The 9,346-nt window shown below is 39.1% G+C and overlaps 1 protein-coding gene across 1 annotated transcript in view; it reads right to left on the bottom strand.

Moving 5' to 3' along the window:
* Positions 1-841: 841 nt before the first annotated feature.
* LOC123510818 overlaps positions 842-9,346 on the bottom strand; it is a 227,456-nt gene continuing 218,951 nt past the window's right edge. The window contains exons 7-8 of the mRNA XM_045266248.1: positions 2,419-2,565; positions 842-973 (exon numbers count right to left, since the gene is read on the bottom strand). The gene's annotated coding sequence lies outside the window, so the exon portion shown is untranslated. The remainder of the gene's footprint in view (positions 974-2,418; positions 2,566-9,346) is intronic.

Raw genomic sequence — 9,346 nt, forward strand, 5'->3', positions numbered from 1 at the left:
CATGTCATGGAAATGGGAAAGAGTAAAAGACGACCCATGGGAATCTATAAGATGGGAGATGGAGTAGAACTGAAGAAAGTAAAAAGGAAAAGGATTTACGAGTGATGAAAGAAAACAATCAACTGGTGAGCCATTTTTAGAGAAACATAATTTGCTAAGGAATATTGGAGTAGCATTTCACTATATGGACAAAGAAATGGTGAACCAATTCATAAGTACTATAATAAGACCCAGATTGGAATATGCACGAGTAGTGTGGACCCCTCATAAAAAAAACACATAAGGAAGTTGGAGAGATACAAAAAATGGCTACAAGAATGGTTCCAGAATTTGAAGAGATGACACATGAGGAGAGACTAAAGGCTATGAATCTACCAACCCTGGAAGAAAGAAGGGAGAGAGGGTATCTGATACAAGTTTATAAATAGATCAATGGAATGGACCAAGTGGATAATGAGAAACTGATCCTGAGAGAAGAATATGACATTCGAAGCACAAGATCGCATAGTAAAAAGATGAGAAATGGAAGATGTCTGCGAGATGTTAAAAAATATAGTTTCCCACAAAGATGTCTTGAGACGTGGAACAGTTTGAGTAAAGTAGTGGTGTCAGCAACAAGTGTGCATAGTTTTAAAGAAAAATCTGATAAGTGTAGATATGGACACGGGGCCACACAAGCATAAAGCCCAGGCCCTGTAAAACTACAACTAGGTAAATACACACTACAGAAATGCCTTTAGTGTCAAAAGATGCAACAGTTTGGTGGTGGTGGTGGTGGTGGTGGTGGTGGTGGTGGTGGTGGTGGTGGTGGTGGCAGAAGCAAAGATGATGATGATGATGATGGTGATAGTGATAGTACTTACATCTGTGCCCGGTCTGGTTTGGAGTCACTGGCCATCCTGAAGAGCAGTCTGTGCCGACAAGAGCTGACCTTCTCACACTCCAGCCCTGTGAGACACATCAACTTGCCGTCCTGGGAAACACACCATTACCTCACTATTTGTCCCTTGCTAATGTCAACAAAATAGTCTAATGGTACACAAATCTCAAGGTAAAAATGTGTCCCACCACTGAAGGGGTTAAAATAGTGAAGACTGTGGCCATTAACCTTGCTAATGTCAATAAAATGGTACACAAATCTCAAGGTAAAAATGTGTTCCAGTACAGAAGGGGTTAGAATAGTGAAGACTGACACCATTAATCTTCTGCCCTCCATACACCCTTGCTAATGTCAATAAAATGGTCTAATGGTACACAAATCTCAAGATAAAAATGTGTCACAGTACAGAAGGGGTTAAAATAGTGAAGACTGGCCATTAACCTTGTGAACCTTGCTAATGTCTATAAAATGGTCTAATGGTATATAAATCTGAAGGTAAAAGTGTGTTCCAGAACAGAATGGGTTAAAATAGTGAAGGATGTGCCCATTAATCTTGTCACCCTTGCTAATGTCAATAATTTGGTCTAATGGTACACAAATCTCAAGGTGAAAATGTGTCCCAGTACAGAAGGGGGTTAAAATAGTGAAGATTGTAGCCATTAACCTTGTGACCCTTGCTAATGTCAATAAAATAGTCTAAGGAACACAAATCTCAAGGTAAAATGTGTCCCAGTACTAAAGGGGTTAAAATAGTGAAGACTGTGGCCATTCATCTTGTGACCCTTGCTCATGTCAATAAAATGGTCTAATGGAACAGATATCTCAAGGTAAAAATATTCCCAGTACTGAAGAGGTTAAAATGGAACAGATATCTCAAGGTAAAAATATTCCCAGTACTGAAGAGGTTAAAATATAGAAGACTGTGACCATTAATCTTCTGTCCTCCATACACCTTATAATAAAATGGTCAAATGGCACACAAATCTCAAGGCAAAAATGCCCCAGTACTGAATGGGTTAAAATTGTGAAGACTGTGGCCATTAATCTTCTGCCCTCCATACACCCTTCCTAATGTCAATAAAATGGTATAATGGTACACAAATCTCAAGGTAAAAATGTGTCCCAGTACTGAAGGGGTTAATATAGTGAAGACTGTGGCCATTAATCTTGTGACCCTTCCTAATGTCAATAATTTGGTCTAATCATACACAAATCTCAAGGTAATGTCAATAAAATCTTGTGACCCTTCTTAATGTCAATAAAATGGTGAATGATACACAAATCTCAAGGTAAAATGTGTCCAGTACAGCCATTAATCTTCTGCCCTCCATACACCCTTTAAAATATTGTGAAGTACACAATTCCAAGGTAAAATTAACCTTGTGACCCTTCCAAATGTCAATAAAATTGTCTAATGGCACACAAATCTCAAGATAACAATGTGTACCAGTACTGAAGGGACTAACACTTCAAACCTGTGGAGTGAGAGAGCAGTACATCACCATTAAAGTCACCAGTGAAGGCACCAATCAACGCACCTTTAGCTCAAGCACCACCAGAGGAAGCTGTCCATCCTCCACCACCAGGATGTCCACCTCTGAGCTTCCAATGGCACAAAACACCCTCTGATGCTCCTCCTCCTCCACCTCCTCCATTTCTTCCACCTCCTTGGGGTCACTCACAAACTGTTCAAAGGAAGAAAAAGACTGGTGAGTTGGAGGTAACAAGCTAATCAAAATAGTCACTCGGGTGTGTTTGTCTACCTGTTTGTTCTCTCTCTCTCTCTCTCTCTCTCTCTCTCTCTCTCTCTCTCTCTCTCTCTCTCTTCTCATTTGTTTCATTTATCTATCTCTCTCTCTCTCTCTCTCTCTCTCTCTCTCTCTCTCTCTTTTTTTTCAGTTTTCTTTATTTTTTTCAGTGGTTAAAGCGCTGGCTTCTCAAGCCAGAGGACCGGGTTTCGATTCCACGGCCGGGTGGAGATATTTGGGTGTGTCTCCTTTCATGTGTAGCCCCTGTTCACCTAGCAGTGAGTAAATACAGGATGTAAATCGAGGAGTTGTGACCTTGTTATCCCGGTGTGTGGTGTGTGCCTGGTCTCAGGCCTATCCTAAGATCGGAAATAATGAGCTCTGAGCTCGCTACGTAGGGTAACGTCTGGCTGTCTCGTCAGAGACTGCAGCAGATCAAACAGTGAAACACACACACAAAAAAAAAAAAAAAAGAAACAATAGAAAGGTTAAAAGGAGAAAATGGAATGGTGGAAGACACAAAAAGCATGGCAGAACTGTTAAATAGTAAATTTCATGAGGTCTTTACCAAGGAATCCAAATTTGAAAGACCACAGGGTAATAGAGAGATTGTCTATATGAGAGAGATTAAAGTAACCAAGCTTGAAATAAAAAAGTTGATGACGGAACTAGATGAGGAAAAGGCAATGGGACCGGATGAAGTCTCAGGCAGAATACTGAAAGAATGTAGGGAAGAACTAGGAAGTTCTATATACAACATCATAAAATGCTCAATTGAAAATGGAACAGTGCCAGTGGAGTGGAAAAGAGCTGAGGTGGTTCCCATATATAAGAGCGGAAGGAAGGAAGAACCTTTAAATTACATACCAGTATCACTAACTAGTGTAATATGCAAGATGTGTGAAAAAGTAATAACGAAGCAATGGATTGAGTTTCTTGAAGACAACAAAGTATTATCAAATAGCCAATTTGGTTTTAGAAAAAGTCGGTCATGTGTAACAAATTTATTGAGTTTCTACTCTAGAATAGTTGATAAAGTACAAGGGAGAGAGGGATGGGTTGACTGTATTTATTTAGATCTAAAAAAGGCGTTTGATAAAGTGCCACATGAAAGATTACTATGGAAGTTAGAGGATAAGGGTGGCTTAAAAGGAAGCACATTGAGATGGATGAAGAATTACTTAAGGGGGAGAGAAATAAGGACGATAGTTAAAGATATGAAGTCCAAGTGGAGAACAGTAGACAGTGGAGTGCCACAGGGGTCAGTATTGGCGCCAATACTTTTTCTCGTATATATAAATGACATGCCAGAGGGATTGAACAGCTACATAAATCTGTTTGCGGACGATGCGAAACTGTGCAGAGTCATTAAACAAAAAGAGGATTGTGAAATACTACAGGATGACTTAAACAAGATCTGGAAATGGAGCAAAAAATGGGAGATGGAATTCAATGTGGACAAAAGCCATGTCATGGAAATGGGAAAAGTGAAAGACGACCAGTGGGAATCTATAAGATGAGAGATGGAGTAGAACTAGAAAAGTAAAAAGGAAAAGGACTTGGGAGTGACAATGGAAGAAAATAATCAACCGGTAAGCCATATTGATAGAATTTTCAGAGAGACGTATAATTTGCTAAGGAATATTGGAGTAGCATTTCACTATATGGACAAGGAAATGATGAAGAAATTGATAAGTACTAAAATAAGACCTAGATTGGAATATGCAGGAGTTGTGTGGACTCCCATAAAAAGAAACACATAAGAAAATTAGAGAGACTACAAAAAATGGCTACAAGAATGGTTCCAGAATTTAAAGGGATGGCATATGAGGAGAGACTAAAGGCTATGGATCTACCAACCTTGGAGCAGAGAAGAGAGAGAGGAGATCTGATACAAGTTTATAAATTGATTAACGGAATGAATGAAGTGGATAATGAGAAACTGATCCTGAGAGAAGAATATGACTTTAGAAGCACAAGATCGCATAGTAAGAAACTAAGGAAGGGACAATGTCTGAGAGATGTTAAAAAATTTAGTTTCCCGCAAAGATGTGTTGAGAGAGGAAGTGGTGTCAGCAAAGAGTGTACATAGTTTTAAAGAAAAATTAGATAAGTGTAGATATGGAGACGGGACCACACGAGCATAAAGCCCAGGCCCTGTAAAACTACAACTAGGTAAATACAATTAGGTAAATAAATACACTAAATAAGATCTGGGAATGGAGTAAGAAGTGGGAAATGAATTCAATGTGAACAAAAGCCATGTCATGGAAATGGGAAAGAGTGAAAGACGACCTGTGGGAATCTATAAGATGGGAGATGGAGTAGAACTGGAGTAAGTCTAAAAGAAAAAGAAACACATAAGGAAATTGGAGAGGATACAAAAAATAGCTACAAGAATGGTTCCAGAATTTGAAGGGATGACATATGAGGAGAGACTAAAGGCTATGGATCTACCAACCCTGGAACAAAGAAGGGAGAGAGGAGACCTGATACAAGTTTATAAATTGATGAACAGAATGGACCAAGTGGATAATGAGAAACTGATCCTGAGAGAAGAATATGACATCCGAAGCACAAGATCACATAGTAAAAAGCTGAGAAAAGGAAGATGTCTGAGAGATATTAAAAAATATAGTTTCCCGTAGAGATGTATTGAGACATGGAACAGTTTAAATGAAGAAGAAGTGTCTGCAACGAGTGTGCATACTTTTAAAGTAAGATTGGATAAGTGTAGATATGGAGACGGGGCCAAACGAGCATAAAGCCCAGGCCCTGTAAAACTACAACTAAGTAAATACAACTAGGTAAACACACACACACACACACACACACACACACACACACACGAGACGCGGTAGAGGAAGCACGCAATACCGTCACTCCCGAGAATCAGCTGATCTTCACTACCTTTGTTTGGGTTTGCAGTGGCCTGGGCAAAAAGTGTGGACTCATTTTTTATTTCATGAATACAGTGTTAAATAATAATGAGTGAGAAAGAGATTGCATCTAAATGCAGGTATGTGACAAGGGAAAGAATGAAAGCTGATGATGACAATGTTGGTGAGGGAGGAGGAGAATTTGAAGGCTTTGATAAGGCGCAAACTTCACTATTTGATAGAGTCTTAACTATCGAACGTAAATTAGATAAATTGATAAAGGAGAGTATGGGAATGAAAGAGAATGAAGAACAGGATAAAGAGCTCCAGAAATTGAAAGAAAGGATAAAAAGAGTGGAAGAAAACGAAACTAGGCTAAAAAACCGAAAATGAAGAATAAAAAGTTCAAATAGCGAACTACAAGAAATTGATGGAAGAAGGACTCGGTAAAGCCGAGAAAGAAAAAGAGAAGCTAAAAGATCTAGTTAACAAAGAAGAAGAAAGAGTACAAGAGGTGATTAAAAAAGAAGTACAAGCATGGAGAATCCAAGATAAGAAAGACAAGGAATCATTTCAAGAAGTATTTCAAGAACAGTTAAAAGAAAGAGATGAAAATATGACAAGCAAAATGATAGGAGTCCTCAAGAAAAAAGAAAATTTAGTAAGAAAAATTGTGGAAAAAAAAGAAGTGTAATTATTTTTTAAAGAAAAAAATTTTAAATATAGACCAAGAAGGGAAAAAGACGAAATGAAATCAGTAAAAGACCTACTAAAACACCTGAATGACGAGGATAGACAGAACTTAGAAGAGGAAGTAGAAGAAATCCATAGAATGGGACCATATCAAGAAGGAACAGTGAGACCAATTAAGATATTACTAAAATCACAAGCAGCAGCAGAAGTAGTACTATATAGAAAAACAAAACTCAGAGAAACAGAAGGTTGCAAAGATATATATATAAAGAAAAATAGAAACGAGGAGGAAAGGAAGAGACACAATGAACTGGTGGCAGAAGCAAGAGAAAAAAATAATGAAAGGTCAGAGGAGGAGAAGAAGGCATTTTTTGGGAGAATTATAAGAGACAGGATAAGGAAATGGTATATAAAAGAGAAAGGAGAGAAAATAATGGAGCAAGTTTAACTAAAAATGATAAGAACAAGAGATTAAAAATGATGTATACAAACATAGATGGGATTTTATCTAGTAAATTAGAATTAAGAGATTACATAAAGAAAGAACCAGATATTGTATGCCTCGTGGAAACAAAGTTAAATGAGGCAATAAAAATAGAGATAGATAAAAGGCATAATATATGGAGGAGAGACAGAGTGGGTAAAGGAGGAGGAGGAGTCATGATGATGTTAAGGAAGGAGATAGTGGTAAATCAAGTGGAGTTTGGGGAAGGAAAATCAGAAATACTGAATGTTAAAATACATATTAATAAAAAGGAGTTAACAATCGTTGAAACATATGTGCCACCAAAAACAAACTCATGGACTAACCAAGAATATAGAGACATGATAGATGACACAATAAGGAGTCTTACAAGAATCATTAAGGAAAGGAGAAAAGTGATATTGGTAGGAGATTTCAACTGTAAGGAGGTAGACTGGAAAATTATGAAAGTGGTATTAGGGAAGATGCCTGGGGAGATAGATTCCTGAACCTAATGATAGATAATTTGATGGTCCAAAAAGTAAAGGAAAACACAAGATTCAGAGGAAACGATGAGCCGGCAAGATTAGACCTAGTTTTACAAGGGAGCTAAAAAGCCTTGGTTTAACTCTGCTTGTTCTCGTGCTGTCAATGATAGAGGCGGCTCACAAACGGTTCCGTAGCCATCCAACTGCTGAAACTCATGCCCTATATATTTCTGCCCGTAATCATGCCAAATCTATTCTCCAACTTACTAAAACTCTTTCATCAATAGAAAATGTCAAAGTCTTTCCAATTCTAACTCCTCTCGAGATTTCTGGCATCTAGCCAATAATATCTCTAACAACTTTACTTCTTCGTCTTTCCTCCTTTACTTCATCCAGATGGCTCTACAGCTGTCTCTTCTTTTCTAAAGCTGAACTCTTCGCTCAAACCTTTGCTACCAACTCAACTTTGGATGATTCTGGGCATATTCCTCCTACTCCTCCACCCTCTGACTACTTCATCCCTAAAATTAAAATTCTTTATAAAGACGTTTTCCTGGCCCTCTCTGGCCTTGATTCTCGGAAGGCTTACGGTCCGGATGGAGTCCCTCCTGTTGTTCTCAAAACTGTGCTTCCGAACTCGCTCACTGCCTGGTCAAACTCTTTCATCTGTGTCTCTCTACTTCTATTTATCCTTCTTGCTGGAAGTTTGCTCACATTCAACCTGTCCCTAAAAAGGTGACCACTCCAATCCTTCTAACTACCGCCCTATAGCTTTGATTTCCTGCCTTTCTAAAGCCTTTGAGTCTATCCTTAATAGGAAGATAATGAGGCATCTATCAGCTCACAACCTTCTCTCTGATTGCCAGTATGGTTTCCGTAAAGGCAGATCTACTGGTGATCTTCTTACTTTCCTAACTGAATCTTGGTCATCCTCTTTTAGGGACTTCGGTGAAACCTTTGCTGTCGGCCTTGACATATCGAAAGCCTTCGATAGAGTCTGGCACAAATCTTTAATTTCTAAACTACCCTCCTACGGATTCTATCCTTCTCTCTGTACCTTCATCTCCAGTTTCCTTTCCGATCGTTCTATTGCTGCTGTAGTAGACGGTCACTGTTCTTCCCTAAAACTATCAACAGTGGTGTTCCACAGGGTTCTGTCCTATCACCCACTCTCTTTCTATTATTCATCAATGATCTCCTAAATCTGACTCAATGCCCTATCCACTCCTATGCTGATGATACCACCTGCATTATTCAACAGCGTTCAACAGACGCCCAACCCAACAACAATTAAATGACTCAAGGCGAGATGCTATAGGACGCCTAACTTCTGATCTTTCACTTGTTTCTGATTGGGGCAGAAAACCTGGTTTTGTTCAATGCCTCAAAAACTCAATTTCTACAACTATCTACTCGACATAACCTTCCAGACAACTATCCTCTCTTCTTCAATAACACTCAACTTCCCTCTCCTCTACATTAAACACACTCGGTCTATCCTTCACTAAAAATCTAAACTGGAAATTTCACATCTCTACTCTTGCTAAATCAGCTTCCAAGAAGTTAGGTGTCCTATGGCGTCTTCGTCCATTTTCTCTCCCTCCCAGCTGCTTGCTCTGTACAAGGGCCTTATCCGCCCGTGTATGGAGTATGGCTCTCATGTCTGGGGGATCCACACACAGCTTTACTAAACAAGGTGGAATCTAAAGCTTTTCGTCTTATCAACTCTTCTCCTCTAACTGACTGTCTTGATTCTTTAAGTCACCGCCGCAATGTTGCATCTTTATCTGTCTTCTACCGCTGTTTTCATGCTGTCTGCTCTTCTGAACTTGCTAACTGCATGCCTTCCCCCTCCTGCGGCCTCGCTGCACAAGACTCTCTACTTCTTCTCATCCCTATTCTGTCCATCTTCCTAATGCAAGAGTTAACCAGTATCTTCACTCCTTCATTCCCTACACTGGTAAACTCTGGAACTCTCTACCTGTGTCTGTATTTCCACCTGCCTATGACTTAAACTCTTTCAAAGAGGAGTGTCAAGACACCTCTTACGTTAACTGGACCCTCCTTTTAGATTTTTTGTTTTTCTTTCTACTTTCCTCTTAACAGGGCCTGGCAACCAGCAGGATTTTTTTTTTTCCAACACTTTGTTTGCCCTTGGCCAGTGCCCTTGTAATGTAAAAAAAAAAAAAAAAAAA

Source organism: Portunus trituberculatus, chromosome 4 (assembly GCF_017591435.1).
Source record: "Portunus trituberculatus isolate SZX2019 chromosome 4, ASM1759143v1, whole genome shotgun sequence".
NCBI lineage: Eukaryota > Metazoa > Arthropoda > Malacostraca > Decapoda > Portunidae > Portunus > Portunus trituberculatus.